This window comes from Trichechus manatus, unplaced genomic scaffold (genome assembly GCF_000243295.1).
Source record: "Trichechus manatus latirostris isolate Lorelei unplaced genomic scaffold, TriManLat1.0 scaffold00024, whole genome shotgun sequence".
NCBI classification, from domain to species: Eukaryota; Metazoa; Chordata; class Mammalia; order Sirenia; family Trichechidae; genus Trichechus; species Trichechus manatus.
The window spans coordinates 14,223,644-14,240,084 of record NW_004443960.1 but is presented as its reverse complement, the minus strand read 5'-3'; the positions used below and the strand labels follow the sequence as shown (position 1 = coordinate 14,240,084).

The following is a 16,441-nucleotide window of genomic DNA, read 5'->3' as shown; positions in this document are numbered from 1 at the left end:
GTATACTTTCTTTTCCAACATACATGGAACATTCTCCAGAATAGACCACATATTAGGCCATAAAGCAAGCCTTAACAAAATCCAAAGCACAGAAATATTACAAAGCATCTTTTCTGACCATAAAGCCATAAAAGTAGAAATCAACAACAGAAAAAGCAAGGGAAAAAACAAAAACAAAAACAGGCAAACCCGGGAGGCTGGTCACCTTAGTAACGACCATTTTGGGGTAATTATTCAGATGACATTGTCTATTGTTTCCTTATTCATTTCCAGGCCTTCTTCGTTGCAAGAGATTGTTAATGCTTCAGACACCACTTAAGTGATTTCTCACATAATACGCATTATAGCCAGTTTCCACAACTCAGCACCTGCAATGTGCAAAGGGGTCCTTTCAAATGGAATTTTCCGAGTGTTGATCTCCATTTTTCCTGCTGAATCTTTCAGCATATTCAAAGTATGATAAAGTAGTGAATGATCAAAAGCCATATGCATATCCCCAGAAGTTAGACTCTCTAATTGGTCTAACTGGTTTGCGATGGTGTCCAGGCATTACTCCTTTTTAGAGTTTCTTAGATGATTTCAATGTGTGCCAGGGGAAAGAAATACAGACCTAAGGGAAGACAGGTAGGGCTGGAGATTGACGGCTAGCTCTTCTTGGTCCTTTCCAACGGTTGGGTTGAGAAGGGCTTATGGGTTCCTGTTTCAGTTTCACCGCTCTGCACCTAAGTAGTTAAGATTTAATTACAGGCCATGGCTTGGCTTATAATGATCACAAGTTAGAAAATAAAAGGAAAAAATCAGTTAGGTGTTAGCAGAATGAGTCATGAGTTTTGATACTATGGTCTGATTTTGGCATATCCTGACTTTGAAAGAAATCCTTCTCCAACGCCTACTCCTATTACACTGCATATATTTATTATTTTAATGTTGTTGTGTTAGGTGCCGTTGAGTCGGTTCTGACTCACAGCCGACCCTAAGTACAAAAGAATGAAACACTGCCCGGTCCTGTGCCATCCTCACCATCGTTGCTATGTTTGAGCTCATTGTTATAGCCACTGTGTCAATCCATCTCGTCGAGGGTCTTCCTCTTCTTGAATGACCCTCTACTTTACCAGGTGTGATGTCCTTCTCCAGGGACTGGTCCCTCCTAATAACATGTCCAAAGTATGTGAGATGGTCTCACCATCCTTGCTTCTAAGGAGCATTCTGGCTGTGCTTCTTCCAGGACAGATTTGTTTGTTCTTCTGGCAGTCCATGGTATATTCAATATTCTTCACTAACACCATATTATATTGCATATATTTATTATTTTAATGTAAGGAACAGGAATTAATTTTGCAAGCTAATTCTTTTGAAAATAATTTTAAAATACTCGCGTTCAGAAAATACCTTCTATGAGACTGGAAATGCTTTGACTGCAGATAACAGTTCTTGTATATCCTATTATTACCTCCAACATTGCTCCGACAGTGGTATACAGTCTGTAGGTCCTTAATAAATGTTCTGGACTGAACTGAGATGTCCCGAGGTGTTGGAGAAACAGGGCTGGATGTTGCTCAATTAGCATCAAGTCAGGCTTAAGGAGTTAGAAATTTCATAGTTCTTTTATTAAACTGTGATGAAATACGGGGGGACCTGATGTTTCTCTTGAAAATGCTTTGACTTTTTATTTAAAAAATGCTTGAACTTAGGTAATAGAAATTGGCATACGGGAAGAAAAAAAAATCTTTTTACTATTTTTCCTCTCATTTTTGAATGTGCTTATGTTTTTCCTTTGTTAATTTCCAGTTAAACTAGTGACAGTCCATCTGTCACTGTCTGGGAGGGGATACAAAGCACAATGTAGTATCTCTGACCAGTGGTGTCACTAGGTGGTGAAGAGGATGCGGACCACATCCCCCGACACTGTCAGAGGGAGTGACACCAAGTGACCCCCAGGTCCGCAGTGGCGGCGGCAGTAGGCGGACCAGTGCCACTGGGGGAGAGGCCACCAAGGCAGTGGCGTCACTCGGGTTGGTGTCACCCATCATCCAGTGTGGTAACTGGACACTAACCCTCTTCATCTGCCAGCCACTAGGGTTGGTGTCACCACCCCTACCTCTCCATCATCCTTCAGTCCGGATATGGGCTGCAGGGCCACGGAGCCCGCCCTTGGGCGGAGAGGAGGGTCTCTGCCTTGGCCAATGGGAGGGATGGGAAGAGCGGCAGGGAGCTAAGGCGGGCGGAGCCGGGAGAGGTGGGGCCAAGTGGTGCTGCCCTCAGCCCTGCGCTGGGCGGGGAGGGGCCAACACCAGGAGTTACCACACTGGGTGACACCAACTCTAGTGACTCCACTTTCTCTGGCTTTCAGACTGTTACTACATGCCTGCAAGATATGAATGAGCCTCCTATTTACAGAAAAATCTTTCTAGATGACTATCATAAAGCTGAAAAAGAAAGAAAGCAAGCCACAAGTTTTAACTGTATTCTGGAAACCATCCCAAACAAAGGTCAGAAAAAGAAGTTAATATTCACATTTTCAAAGAAAGATGTCCAGCATTAACCAGGTCAGCTGGCTTTCTTTGCCTCTTCTCATTTCCTTCTCTTTTTAAAATAATACTTTTATTTGGGGATAATTTTAGATCTACAGAAAAATTGCAAAGATAGTACAGAGAGTTCCCATATACCCTTTCACCCAGCTTCCCCTAATGTTAACATCTTACATAACTATGGTATGTTTGTCAAACAATGCTATTTACTAAACCACAGACTTTATTTGAATTCCACTGAATTTCCACTAATGTACTTTTTCTGTTCTAGGATTCAATCCAGGATCCCCTACTGCTTTTAGTATTTCTGTTTTTTTAAAATAGGAGTCCCTGGCTAGCGCAAACAGTTAACATGCTTGGCTACTAACAGAAAGTTTGGCAGTTTGAATCCACCCAGAGGCACTTTGGAAGAAAGGCCTGGAGAGCTACTTCTGAAAGGTCATGGCCATTGAAAACCCTATGGAGCACAGTTCTACTCTGACACACATGGGGTCGCCATAAGTCAGAGCTGACTTGACAGCAACTTGTTTGGGTCTTGGTTTTTCATTTTCTTTTCTTAAGTGGTCAGAGTCTACCCTACCTTAACTGAATAACCTGCCTCAGCTCCTCTTTCTTACTAGAGTATATTCATTTAACGCAGTCATTTATTTTATATTAATTCAACAGGTATTAATTGAGCACTTGCCAAGTGCTGGGTGAATACAACAGGTGTGAGCCCAACTTTAATGGAGCTGAAGGGAAACAGGCAGTAACCGTATTATTACACTCTGTGAGGGGTGATGTGATGGAAAAAAGTGTGGTAAGACAGAAGGTATTAAGCCTGGGGGCAGAGGTCAGGAAGACTCTTTCTGAAGCATTGTATTTGAGACCTCCAAGTGTGAGAAGGAATTCACCAGGTGAGGAAAATGAGAATCTAAGCAAAGTCTCCCAGGAAGGGAAGAGGTTCCACATCCTGGGAGTTGAAAGCAAAGCATGTAGTGGTGATGGCCCAGATGAGGCTGGAGTAGAAGGAAGAGGGGATGCCCTCTTATTTGTGAGAGGGATAAGTATCAGGAAACAAACTGATAATTGTATTTTAATCACTTTTTCCTCTGTGTACCCATGTACTTACCATCTGCTGGTCTGTGTTATAATTTCTTTGTAACTTTCTCTCCCACTAGACAGGGGGCCCTCGGGGCGCAATGGTTAAGCACTTGGCTGCCAACTGAAAGGTTGGTGGTTCGAACCGACCAGCTGCTCTGCAGGAGAAACATGTGGCAGTCTCCTTCCATAAAGATTGTAGACTTGGAAACCCTATGGGGGCAGTTCTACTCTGTCCTATAGGGTCACTGTGAGTCGACTCGAGGGCAAGGGGTTTAGCCTCCAGAACTGTGAGACAATAAATGTCTGTTGCTTTAAGCCACCCACTTTGTGGTACTTGGTTATGGCAGCCCTGGGAAACTAATACCGCACCTTGCAGAGTCATTTGCACAAAAGGAATCAAAATGTGTGTTTACTGAATCAGATTAGACTTCCTGTTACAAGTCCATTCTCGTTATTGTATCTCCAAATTATATCAGTTACATTTAATTTGTCAAGCATTATTTTTTCTTAAGTTTTCACTTCTCACCTGCTTCTGGCTGTGTAGAACTCTGCCTGAAGTCTTTCTCCATTTAAACATTAAAAGGAAAAGAACTCCCTCTGCCATCTGTGGATAGGCAGATGTACTGTAAGAGAGTGGAGCATGGAGGGTCAGGCTGGTAGGGAGGGAGGGCTCAGATTACAGAGGGTGGGGAATACCAGGCAGAGTGTATTGCACTCCAATTAAAAAGTGAAAAACACCAAGTGTCCATCAACAGATGAATGGATAAACAAAATGTAGTATATACATACAATGGGATATTATTCATCCATAAAAAGGAATGAAGTTCTAATACATGCTGTGACATGGATGAACCTTGAAAACATTATGTTAAGTGAAATAAGTCAGTCACAAAAGGATAAATACTGTATGATCCCACCTACATGAAATATCTAGAATAGGCAAATGAATAGACAGAAAGTACTTTAGAGATTATGGGGAGAGGGGAGGTGGAGATGGGGAGTTCATGTTTAAAGGGTACAGAGTTTCTGTTTGGGGTGATGAAAAGGTTTTGGAAACAAATAGTTGTGATGGTCGCACAGCATTGTGAATATAATTAATGTCACCAAATTATATGCTTAAAAATGGTTAAAACGGCAACTTTTATGTTATATATATATTTTATCACAATTTAAAAAAAAGAATTTTTTAAAAGTAAAAACGACCAACCAACAAAATATGGTAGAGGAATCTGGAATCTGTGTCACAGTAAAAGGGACTGACAGGCTGGAAAAAATAAATAAACCAGTTGTCATGGAGTTGACTCTGACTCTGACCCCAAGTGTGTCACGGTAGAACTGTGCTCCATAGGGTTTTCAATGGCTGATTTTTTGAAAGTGTATCTCCAGGCCTTTCTTCTGAGGTGCCTCTGGGAGGACTCGAACTGCCAACCTTTCAGTGAGCAGGCATCATGCACCCTTGGAGAATCACTATAATATGCCTCAGGCTATTAAAGATTCTGACAGTCAAGAAGACTACGTCACTAAATTTCACCCAGCATTTCCCAAAAGTATTGACCATGGTATTTGCCTTTTCTTAGAAAACCTATTAACAGCTGCCATTCCTCAGAACACAGTTTAGAAAATGCTGCCTTTGAGAAAAGGTCCTCAGTCATAAAAGAGATTATTTCATTTGAACAAAGGGTATTCAGAAGGCTGATTTTATAAATGCAGCAAAAAGGCAAATTACTACATGGATTTCTATCTTTACATTCTTGCCCTGATATGTTCCTTTGTGGAGTCACCAGATCTTTACGCATCAAGCAGTACATGCCAAGCTCGTAAGTAATACCGAGGGGTTTCGATGCGCTAGTCAACTGCAAGCTGCTTTGCTTTATTTTTAGAAAATAGAAATGGCAGCTGAGTAAATACTGTAAATCTAGATACCTGATTCCAGTCCCACAGAGGCCATTTTTAGAAGCTTGTTAGCTGCCTGCCTAGTATCCCCACCTCCCTAGGAAGGGAAGCAACCCTTGCTTCAGTTGCTGAGGAGTCAAATCCCTTGATTTAATTCTGCCAATATGTATCGAATTGTACTATGTGTCAGTCTCTGTGTTAACAGCCTTTTGAAAATGTGTTAATTATCAGCACAGGATGATATGGTAAAGACCTTGAGCCTACATATATATATATATATATATGTATATATATATATACACACATACATATATACACACACACACACATACACACATATGTGTATTTGTATCTTTTTTCTTTAAATTTTATTTATTTTGTTGTTGTTGAGAATATACACAGCAAAACATATACCAATTCAGTGGTTTCTACATGCACAATTCAGTGACATTGATTACATTCTTTGAGTTGTACAGCCATTCTCACCCTCCTTTTCTGAGGGGTTTCTCCCTCATTAACTTAAACTCACTGCCCCCTAAGGTTCCCACCCAGTTTTTCAAGTTGCTGTTGTCAATTTGATCCCATATAGATAGTTCTTAAAGAGCATAATGCTCAAGGCAGACAGTTTTTACTAGTTAAGCTAAACTACTGATCCATTTTAAGAAGACTTCAGGGGATATTTCTGGTTCAAGTTGTAAATATATATATCTTAAATACGTATATAAGAAGGCTTGATGATCACCTTCTGAAAGATTACAGCCATTGAAAACCCTATGGAATGCAGTTCTACTCTGAAACTCATGGGGTTGATATCTAAAATTATTATATTGTTGTTGTTGTATGCTGTCAAGTCGATCTTGACTCATAGTGACGCTACAGGACAGAGTAGAACTGTCCCATAGAGTTTCCAAGGCTGTAATCTTCACAGAAGCAGACTGCCGTATCTTTCTCCCGAGGAGCAGCTGGTGGGTTCAAACTGGTAACCTTTCAGTGAACAGCCGAGTGCTTAACCATTGCACCACCAGAGCTCCTAAATGGGTGGCCAGCAAGTGCGGGATGAAGCCCCTGATACTGAATCAAGCTGAACATCTGGATGATGCTTTTAAAAAGTCTATAAAATATCTGACATTTGGCATGAACATCTGGATTATTAATCACCTGAATTTTTCAGTGCCCCCTCTGAACTCCAAGTTTATCAAGCACAGTCTTTCACTGGACTAGATTTCATTTGCAATCATCTTATGGTCTAAAGGATAATTTTCCTAACTCTCACTCTTGAAAACTAGTAGCTTCCTTTGTGCTTGAAAACTGTGGTTAATTAAAAACATGAATTCTCACTGCTTCCTCTTCAGGAGAGCATGCAGGTAATAAAGGGGGAAAAATGTGTGCTTCAAAGGAAAACTATGCATTGTCTAGAAGACACCTTTCAGGTTATGATTCTAGTTTTTCATGGTCTTTGAGCTAGTTTACAATTCTGTGACTTGCAGGTAATTGAGAGCAATGCAAAAACTATTCTTGTACACATGCAAATTCTGTCCTGTCTGTAGAGGTCCAAATGACTTTCCTTTCCTCCCCTCCCCTCCATATAAAAAGTTTTACCTCCATTTGTACATTCGTTTCAAAAGTCTGGATCTGTAAATAAGTCTGTTATTCAGATACTCTTTTGAACCAGTTATAACATCTGCCTGCTTGCCTCGTTAATTAATAAGTAGAATAAAATCTTTAACACGTGTCCCTTTTTATATCTGTGTAAGCGTCATGATTTTACCTTTTCCTGAAAATTATCTTTTAACAGTAACATAGGAAGGTACATTAATTTTTTCCCCAATAGTCCCTCAAATACACCTTTGACTCCTGCCCATACCCCATCAGAACTATGGGCGAACGTCTACTTCAGCTGACACATTGTCTTGTCGTAAGCTGATTTTTTGGAAAACATTAGTTAATGGATAATTATCTCTTACAGTTTACTGTGTTTCCTTTTTTCAGGAAAGGAGTTAAGTTAATATAAAGGCTGGTCTACAAAATGCAGGTGGTGCATCTGTCAATGACCAATTTTTGAATAATGATTGCCAGTCATAATAATAGCAATGATATCTTTTGCATTCAGAAATGGATGTACTGACCCAGGACAACAGGACACGTAGGTTACATTTTTTCCCCCAGGAGTGATGATAGTTTACAATTAAGGATTTAATCATTTATTTTCTAAGAGCTTTCAGGTGTCAGCCAACATGGTCTGGTAGGGAAAATTCTTTATTAGGAAGGGAACTATCATTTATTTAGCCCCTATTGGATGGAGCCCTGGTGGCACAGTGGTTAAGCATTTGGCTGCTAACCATAAAGGTCAGCAGTTCAAATACACCAGCAGCATTTTGGAAACCCTATGGGGCAGTTCTATTCTGCCCTATGGGGTGCTACGTCGGAATCCACTCAAAGGCAACGAGTTAGGTTTACTTTGGTACTGGGTATGCAGGATAAATGGGTTCTATTCTACTTCTGCTACTGTCTAGCTTGAGCACTTATGAAAATCATTTTCTCTCTGGCCTCTAGGTCTCTAATCCACTAAAAAAAGAGAAGAAGAAGGTGATGGGTTAATTGTATTGAAAGCTACCCAGGTGATTCTAACGTGCAGTCAGGGATTCACACAAGACTAGACTAACCCCAGATACAACAAGTCATTTTATTCTATGCCCTATGGAAGCAATTGAACAAGAGAGACTCATACATGGAGGACTATGAGACACCTGAACCATCAAGAACACCTGATTTTTTTAGTACGCCCCTGTACAAAGAAATTCATCATAGATTATAAAAGGAAGAACTACACATTCTTTCTCTTCCCCCTCCAAAAGAAATGCTAATTTCAGCTGGCAAAAGTTGAGGTGTCACTTGACACCCAGTGTGGTCTACTTTCTTGGTCTAGTTCATTGTTTTCTGTGAACTCTTTCACGTGGTAATCAAGAGAGCCAGTCAGTCCCTGGAAACAGATAATGTTTCAGAGAAAACTTAAGAGTCAGAGTTCCCTGGGCTGACACAAACCCGTCTCATTTCGGTAGCAGAGTTAAGGGCTGTTGTTTGAAAGGCATTTCTATTCATTCACCTGAAGCATTTTCTTTGTTGTAACTGAAAGTGACAATTTCTTCATCACTTCAATTTGCGGTAAGTAGAAATATTCCTGGGCAGGAACGCCTTGAGGAAAACCAAACCCATTTTGCATGTGGAGATTTCTTTATGCTTCAACAAGCTCATAATCATGTTTATCTTGGCTTAATTCTGAGTAATCTAACCAAGTTTTTATTGCCAGCACTTTTCGTGTGTGTGTTAACAGAAAACTCTAAGACATCTGAAGAAAAAGAGGGCAGACACCTACGGACAAGATAAAGAGATGGGATAAGAAAATTCTCTCAGGGCTGGAGTATCCGCATCATAAAACTGAGGGTATTATACGTGATCAGTGGTTCTCGACTGGGGGCAATTTTGCTCCCCAGGAAACATTTGGTGATGTCTGGAAACATTCCGGTTGTCACAGATTTGAAGGGGTACTGCTACTGGCATCTAGTGAGTAGAGGCCAGGGATGCTGCTAAACATCCTACAGTTCACAGGACAGCCCCACAGCAAAGAATTATCCTGCCCAAAATGTCGACAGTGCCAAGGCTGAGGCACTCTGGACTAGACAGACTGCAAGTTTCCTTCCAGCCCTAACACATCATGATGCTAAAATGCAACTTCTAGTCCCAAATAAGAAGGCTATGTTCAGTAATCAGCGTCATTAACATTTTTGTGTGTTTACTACATGTTAACCAACCATGTCAATTCCGATTCATGGCGACCCATGTGTGTCAGAGTAGAACTGCGCTCTATAGGGTTTTCAGTGGCTGATTTTTTGGAAATAGATCACCAGGCTTTTGTTTCAAGGAGCCTCTGGATGGACTCTAACCATCAACCTTTCAGTTAGCAGCCAAGCGCTTAACCGTTTGTGCTAGCCAGGAACTTCCTAGGCACTGTGTTAAGCATTATACATACCTTACTCCTCAAAACACCCCTGTAAGGTGGGTATTATTATTACTCCTACCAAAAACCAGTTGCCATTGAGTTGACTCCAACTCATGGCAACCCCATGTGTATCAGGGTAGAACTGTGCTCAATAGGGTTTTCAATGGCTGATTTTTCAGAAGTAGATCACCAGGCCTTTCTTCCGAGGTGCCTCTGGGTGGACTTGAACCTTCAACATTTCAGTTAGCAGCCGAGGGTGTTAACTGTCTGCACTACCCAGGGTCTCCTATTACCCCTACAGACGAGTTCAATGGAGGCCCAGCGAGGTTTCATAACTTGCCTAGGATCAACCAGCTAGTAAGTGGGAGAGGTGAGCTTTGAATCCAAGTAGCCTGACTCTGACTTAAGCATGGATGTATTTAATCACTGTAAGATATCACCTTCCCAAATTATCTCTTGAAATTATAAACTACAAGGAAAGACAGGATACAAAAAAGGGAGGAGGAAATTGCCAGAGAATGTGGAAGTCCAAATCTCTCTGTCTCAGTTGAGAAGAAAGACATATAAAGCTAGCCTAGCCCTGGCTCCAGATAAGCCTTTGAGAAACAAAGCCCTACTATATGGCAGAACTGATCCTTAGGAAAATGGACCTCTTAGCCTCCTGGAACCCATCCTGGCACCTGGGCCCCTGCTGGGCTGCTCTTCAGAATGTCGTCTGCACTAGTTTTAACCAAGATGTGCTCCGGGGATGCATTTAAACACGATGAAGATGGATCGATCCTGCAGCGGTACAGGGCCGGGTGACATCGGCTCACTAAATGGAACCAAAATGGAAATCACTAAGCACTTTTGTTGCTTGACAAAATGATGGTCCTTTTTCAGAGCCACTTGCTAAAAGCATTTCACCCATAGAGCAGGGACTGGATAAATCTCTGGCTTTCAGCTATCTTCATTTCTCGCGGGCTAAGGAGGGCTACAAGTACAGGAAGAAAATCATGAGTTAAGGGAATACTGCTTCCCAAATCTATCCGAGACCAGGATCATGGAGAAGGAGCAGTTTATTTATCAGTCTTGACACTCACCAGGAGGAAAGCTGGCAAGTGGGGTCTTGATGACAAAAGTCAGTGCTGTGATGTGATGATGCAGTTCTCAAAAAAGGACCAAAATAAAGACCAAAAGTGCGGCCCCACAAACTATTTCAGATGCTTTTCCCATTTTCAGAGCCCTGGTGGCGCAGTGGGTAAGCACTCGGCTACTAACCAAAGGGCAGGCAATTTGAACCCACCAGCCACTCTGGGGGAGAGAGATATGGCAGTCTGCTTCCGTAAAGATTCCAGCCCTGGAAGCCCTACGGGACAGTTCTACTCTGTGCTGTAGGGTTGCTATGAGTCAGAAACAACTCAGTGGCAACGGGTTTGGGTTTTTTTTTTTTTTGGTTTTCCCTTTTCACATATTGAATACTAGTGGAATTTAATATATTTGGAAGTTTCCAATAACTGTAGAGGGAGAAGCAGTCCTGGGCTCAAATCCCTTCCTCACTGATTAATAGGCAAGATTTTCATCTCTCTACTCCTTGGTTCCCTAATATGTTTTTTAAAAAAAAAAAGGTGAACCATGCTTATCTTTGGGGTGTGGTGAGAATTAAATCAGATAAAACTATATTTCCTCTATCCTGAGACCACTCCACCTCCACCCCCCACACACACATTTTAACATTTCTTAAGTTAGGCTGCCTCTTCCCCCACCCCAACAACCTGTTACACATTCTTCCAGGTTTTTTTGCATACTAATAAAATTACATACAGACAGATACGTGTGTGCGCGCTCGTGTATATACACCATACACACTTTGTATACATATATATGTGTGTACAGTGTATGCGTATCTATAAAAACCAAAAACCAAACCCGCTGCCATCAAATTGATTCCAACTCATAGTGACCCTATAGGACAGAGTAGAACTGTCCCATAGGGTTTCCAAGGAGCGGCTGGTGGATTCGAACTGTTGACCTTTTGGTTAGAAGCCAAGCTCTTAACAACTTCGCCACCAGGGCTCCTATGTGTGTCTATATATAGATATATATAAATGGTGTATGGTATATATACCATAAATATATGTTATATATCTAGATCTATATATCTACATATACCAGCTGCCGTGAAGTCAGTGCTGACTCATAGGGACACCATGTGTTTATATACTTACATGTATATATCTACATATCTATCTATATATGGAAAGAGAGAGAGCTACAGAGAGAGATTTCTGGATCAGTTTGTTTTACAAAAATGACTTCCTATTATATACATTTTCCTGGATCTCACTTTTCTCCCTCAATACTATCTCAAAGACAATTGTTAATGCTCTAATTCATTCCTTTTTAATGGCTGCATAGCAGTCTATAGTTGATGAACCATAATTTATTCAACCATTCTTCTACTGATGGGCCTTCACTTTGTGTCGGACTTTATGCACATGTCTTCGTCTGCCGTTATTTTTACTTCTATTGGATAAAATCCAGTGGGCTGCTGGGTCAAAGCTGATATGAGCATTTTAATTTTAATAGATGCTATCAGATTGCTTTCCAAAAAGGCTGTGACACTCAACAGTTCCCCCAGCAGTGTCTAAATAACCCTTTTCCCTGCATAAAATTAGAGTGTCTTTTAAACTGACAGGTATACTTAAGGTGGCCATGTTGTCTTTGTTTTTGTTGTTCGAAAAGGTGTGAATGATTACCCACAGTGTCCCTCACCACTGCTGACATATAAGAATCAAGGAGCTATGGTATATGGTATATGTAAAGCATGTAGCCCAACCTATACTCATCATCTATCTCCCTTCTGTCAGTCTGTCATACTGTGGCAGCTTGCATGTTGCTATGATGCTGGAAGCTATGCCACTGGAATTTCAAACACCAGCAGAGTCACTCATGGTGGACAGGTTTCAGAGGAGCTTCCAGACTAAGACAGACTAGGAGGAAAGGCCTGGTGATCTACTTCCAAAAATTAACCAATGAAAACACTGTGGATCACAACACAACATCATCCAATATTGTGCTGGAAGATAAGCCCCCTGGGTTGAAAAGCACTCAGAATACACAATGGCTGCAATAATGGACTCCAGCACACCAATGATTGTCAAGATAGTGCAGGACTGGGTGACGTTTTGTTCTGTTGTAGCTTATCTGAAAATCTTGCATCTTTCCCTCAAAGCAGGAACACAAACATGCTAATCTCACTCCAGCATCAGGAGCAAGCTGTCTTAAGCAGGAGATGGGCAGGTGCTTCAGAACAACTAAGGCTCCAGCTTTGTTTATTTTTTAATTTGATGATTTTGAAGGTTTACAGAACAGAATGAAATCATTCACACCCCAGTCTTTGTGGATTCATAGCCATCCAATTCAGCAACTACTGATTGAATGAGAGGCTTCGAAGTGCCAGACAATGTCATAGACACTGGGCATTCAGCCTTCAGAGTGAATGTGACAGGCAGGGTCCCTGTGTTCATGGCTGTCGCAGGGAGGCAGAATCAAATAATTGCACTCAGTTTGGCCCATAAAACTTGTAGCACTCCTCTTCTCAGCTATCTGCAAAAACATGCCTGTAACAAAACAACTGAATTAATCTCTTGACAACATTTAATCAACGGGGCATTGGGTCAGCAAACTGTCCTGAATTCTGTTTCTGCAGGACAAGGAAGAACAATGTCACCTTTTGGTCCCTTAGTTTTATATTCGGAAAGAGGAATTCTTTCCACTAGTTCTTAAATCACCTGAAGGCAGGGAGTATACATGTCTTACTCAAAGTGCTACTGAACCCTCAAGAGCATAGCATATTACCTGGCATATAAGACGCCATCTGTAAGTATGTTTTTTGTTTTTGTCAGGCAGATAAAGGCTTGTTTTCTTGAATGATTGATTGATCTATGTAAGTGCTCAGGCCACTATGTGCAGACAAGAGAGGGGGAGCTTTATTTCTTGGTTTCTTCCTCCTTGAACAGAGTCTAGATCAACTCTTTCTTGGCCTGGAGCCACTCCTCACGGCGTTTGCATGCTTCCTTGGTCCTAGACCTGTGGGCCTCGGCCTGGTTAGCCACGAGCTTCTTGCAGGCCTTGTCTGCCTTCAGCTTGTGGATGTTTTCCATGAGAATCCACTTGTTCCTGAACATGTTCCCCTTCACCTTCAGGTACAGACTGTGATATGTGTGGCAGTCAATCTTCTTAGATTCAGCCAGTACAGAATTCTCATTCTCCTCATCCGGGTCACCTTCTTGGGCATTCAAGCATTGGCAGTGCCCTTTCACTTACCTATGCCCATATGCCTGCCCTTCTGGCTGGCTAACTAACGTATTTTTCTAGCATCGAACCCGAGAATGGATGGTTACAGGCTTGCGGATGATCAGGCCATCTTTGATCAGTGTCTGGATTGGCTGACAGGAGTAGGCATTGGCAATTTCATTGGTCTCATCGGTATCCAACCAGGCCTTCTTACCTCAGTGCTTATGCTGGAGGCGAGCCTCTTCTGAAGCCTGAGCATACGGCTGCGGTCGTAGCGCCAAAAGGAAAGCAGTAAATATGTACTGAATGAGAAAGGAATGAGTGGGTGGATGGATGAATGACTTATTTGGGAATGAAAAAATGAACAGAATAATTAATGTCATGCATTAAAGTCATTTTCCAATTTGGATTTTACAGAGTCCAGATATACTTGTTACCATCTTGCAATGCAATTGTTGTCTGTGTGTGATTGAAGTAAATATGGCCCCAGTAAGCCCTGATCTAGTGGAAATATCCTGGACTGTTGTGTCCTGGCTCGGACCTTAATGGCTGTGATGAATTGAATTGTGTCCCCCAAAAAGATATGTCAAAGTACTAACCCCTGTACCTGTGACTGTGACCTTGTTTAGAAATAGAGTATTTCTTTAAAAATGTTATTAGTTAAGTTAGTGAGGTCATACTGGAGTAGGGTGAGTGGCATCTTATAAAAGGGGAGAACAGACACAGAGAGAGAATCACACACGGGGGGAAGACACCATGTGAAGACACATCTACAAGCAGCGAAGAAATGCCAAGGATTGCCAGCATCCACTATTAGCCAGGAGAGAGGCATGGAACAGTTCCTCTCTCAAAGCCCTCAGAAGCAATTGAAATGGCCGATACCCTGATTCAGACTCCCAGCCTCCAGATCTGTGAGACCATAAATTTCTGTTCTTTAAAGACACTCACTATGTGGTATTTTGCTATGGCAGCTCTAGTAAACTAAGACATCGGTTGCATCCTTTACCTTGGAGGACCCTTAACCTTTGTTTCCTTAGGTGTAAAGGGGGCATGACTACTCCTGCTGTTTGTCCTTTCTTGTGAAGAGTAAATCAGAACATATACAGGAAAAGTATAAACTGGAAAGTGCTATGCAAGTATTGTTGTTGTTAGCTGCCATCGAGTAGGCCCTCAACTCACGCACAATGGAACGAAACGCTAAGCCCGTCCTGCACCATCCCCATGATCAGCTGTGGATAGGATTGTGATTCACAGGGTTTTCATCAGCTGACTTTTGGAAGTAGATCGCCACGCCTTTCTTCCTAGTCTGTCTTAGTCTGGAAGCTCCACTGAAACCTGATCAGCATCATAGCAGCACAGAGGCCTCCACTGACAGATAGGTGGCGGCTGTGCATGAAGTGCATTAGCTAGGAATTGAATGGGTCTTCTGCATAGAAGGCGAGAAATCTACTACTGAACCACTAATGAATGACCTCATACAAATGTAAAGGATCATTATCACTACTTCTCCCAATACTCATAATCCCTGCACCTTTTTAAACCCAACTGAAAATGAGAGTGGGAAGCACTGATGCTGATATGTTTAAATTATTAAAACCTCAGGCTAACAACAGTGTTATTTCCCACCTATCACATTACCTGCACTTAGAAGAACCTTCCTTCCTCTCTGTAATCAACTATTGCAGTTTTTTCCCTTCGAGATGTCCAAATAGCCCACTTCCTCCAAACCTACTTAAAGCCACCACTTCAGATCCCAGCCCATGTGACCTCATGCTCAGATAATTCCGAAAACCTCTCAGCTGATCTTCATACCCCCAGGGCCCTCCCTTTCTATCCAGTCTGCAACCATCACCAGACAGGTCTTCTTAAAACGCTACTTCTTTTACCTCCATCCCCTGTCCTACACTGGCTCCATACAGCCTGCCATTTTTAATCGGCCGAGTCTACTCGGTGGCCCTGCTCAACCAGCTTTGCATTTCATGACTCCTCCAGTGTAGCCAGGCTCTTGCATGCCTCCAGCAATGTCCATACTCTTTGTCACCTCCATTCTTGCCCTGAGACTGGTCCACCCAGTTTAACGTTCCTCTTTTCCTTTCCAACGGTTCAAATACTACCCACTTTACACCCTGCTTTATCACCACCGTCATCATCATCATCGCCACCATTTACTGAGAGCAGCAGGCTCTGTGCTAAAAACTTTCACACATTTCTCAATGAGTCTTCTTAATTACATGATGAAGGGGGTCCTGTTACTATCCCAGTTTTACAGATGAGAAGACTGAAGTTCAGAGAGGTTAAGTAACCAGCTCAAGGTCACACAACTCATAAGTGGTAAAGCTAAGATTCATATGCAGTCAGAGCTTCTGCTGTCAAACACGAGACTCATCTGTCCCCATATTGTCCATGGAATCTTTCTTGATCACCTAAGGGAGGCCTTTCTCTGTGAAGCTCCAAGTCCTCTTCTTCAAAACAGACTCTTCCCATTGCATTTTTGTGAATGTCCTCAAGCTCCCACTCCAGTCTGACCCTGAAGATGTAATCCTCAAGTTTACAAGGGACATGCTTATCATGGAAAAGGCAATTAATGAGCCAGAGATGGATATCAGTACTAAGAAGCATGGAGACATGTCTAACTGACCATATGTGTCTGTATCAATGGCAG

General features: G+C 41.9%; 1 protein-coding gene and 1 pseudogene across 1 annotated transcript in view; both read right to left on the bottom strand.

Annotated features, from left to right (window-relative positions):
- Positions 1 to 16,441, bottom strand: part of BMERB1 (bMERB domain containing 1) — a 122,554-nt gene that overhangs the window by 94,334 nt on the left and 11,779 nt on the right. The gene's annotated exons all lie outside the window — the stretch shown is intronic.
- On the bottom strand, positions 13,473 to 14,038 carry LOC101362015 (60S ribosomal protein L19 pseudogene; annotated as a pseudogene).